The sequence below is a fragment of the Penaeus monodon genome, chromosome 19 (assembly GCF_015228065.2).
Source record: "Penaeus monodon isolate SGIC_2016 chromosome 19, NSTDA_Pmon_1, whole genome shotgun sequence".
NCBI classification, from domain to species: Eukaryota; Metazoa; Arthropoda; class Malacostraca; order Decapoda; family Penaeidae; genus Penaeus; species Penaeus monodon.
Window position 1 is genome coordinate 30,274,920 of NC_051404.1, and position 1,878 is coordinate 30,276,797.

Consider the following 1,878-nt stretch of genomic DNA (forward strand, 5'->3'; position numbering starts at 1 on the left):
ATCAGTGGGTCAGTTAGCCACAAATGATAATTAAAGCCTCCATTCAGCCTCTACATGCGTTCACACATACACACGCATGTATGGCACGAAAAGTGCGAGTAAATCATCCAGCATATTAACCATATCGCCCGAGTTAATTTCCAGTAATTAATGGAATTAGAAAATTAACGTTGGATCCCGAGTTGTAAAACCGGGCGGGTGAAATCGGTAAGACATTGACTTAATGAGGCGAGGAGATGAGGCGGATAATTCGCTCTGACAGGGAAACAAGGGACCTGTCAGAGGGCCCTCAGTGCGCCTCGTCCCCGCGCCCTTGTCACTGCCACCTGCGCCGGTGCCACGGGGCCAGCACTCGCATGTTACGCTCTGACACTTAACTCACTCACTGTCTTTCTTTCCGTGCCTGTCTCTCAACAAACAACAAATTTCATTATACACAAACAAAAAAAGTGAAATCCAATGACACATTTCAAGAATTAAATATACGGCGTCACATTTGGCCATATCGCTTCGCTTTTGCACCGTCACACCAGCAGGCAGAAACGTCCCCATCCGAGGGGTTGCCGGGAAGGGACGCCGTCGAGTGCAGTTGCCATAGAACGTTCCAGGCAGAGGCAGGGCGGGAAGCGGGTTGCGTGTCGCCGGTCCTTCAGCTAAGCGGCGGCTCACAGCGTCAAAGTGACTGCCATTGTGGCTCGGGAATCGATTCCTACATTACTGTTCGCGGCGGCAGGTCTGAGTAGGCCCTCCTGAGTCCTGGCAAGTCCCTCTGCTCCGCCTCGGCACCAGTGGCTGACCTGGAAGACCTCCCATGTGCGCCGGTGACAGAGTTTCGCTGCTGGTATTGATTCAAAAAAAGTCTTTTGAGATTATTCTCTTTATGAACAGACGATCTTGTTAATAAGTGTCAAGATAACTGGAGAACAAAGGCTTAATAAAATTTAAGAGCATCGGATGTAAGGAACTGACTTCATAACCGAACAGAGTCTTACAATCTTCAAGATTTTCATTAAGGTGACATTAGTAAAAGGAAATTGAAAGTGGTTTTCATAAGGATCGCCACTTGTAAAAAATGTCGACGTCTATGAGACTGTTCTGACGATCTCCATTAGTTAGCAGCCGGAGACTGTCACGGCGAGAATTTCTCTTGCCATTTCGTCCGAGATTGCGAGGTCGCGCACGTCGGGAGAAGATCGGTAGATTGTGATTCGCTCATCATTTTCGTAGATTTCGGTGATTGCATCCACACTGGATGAGGATTTTGTGATTGGGTGGCGTTCGCTCTTCAGTAGGATTTCATGGTACAGATGCTGTAAAGATTGGGCGTTCTGTAGGGTCTAAATAATCTGTAATGCTTTGGCTGTCGTCGTTTTAAGATATAAGTCAGTTAGATTCTTCAGGATCATAAAATCGTTGATTTCACATCTTACACAGTATCTTTAAGCTTTGCAATCAAAAACAATATTGAGAAAATACCCATGTCCATCATCAGTACGCAGCGACGCCCGTAGTGTTGACAGCACAGGACCTTGCAGAGCGTGCAGACCGTGTCACCTATCGGGGAGAGATCAGGCCCGGATATTGGGTTTAGTTCATGCCATTACCATCACTTCGGCTTGACAGTCGGCAGCCAGGCGTCGCGACTCTCCTCGCCTACATCTTATCTGTTCACGCACGCTCGCGGGAGACGGCGAATATGCTAACTTAGTTGAGCCACGGACGCGAGCCTGAGATATGATGCCCCTTGAACGTGTAGGGTTTATTTGCATCCTGATGGAGGCATCTGGCGGGGGAAACAGGCTGACGGTCATGTTCGTAAGCCGGGGTTCATGAGGGTTCAAGCTCACAGGGAAACTTGGATTACGGAATTAAATTTTC

General features: G+C 48.2%; 1 protein-coding gene across 5 annotated transcripts in view; it reads left to right on the plus strand.

The window, feature by feature from the left end:
- LOC119585161 (uncharacterized protein CG43867-like) overlaps positions 1-1,878 on the plus strand; it is a 37,878-nt gene that overhangs the window by 15,513 nt on the left and 20,487 nt on the right. The window lies entirely within an intron of this gene.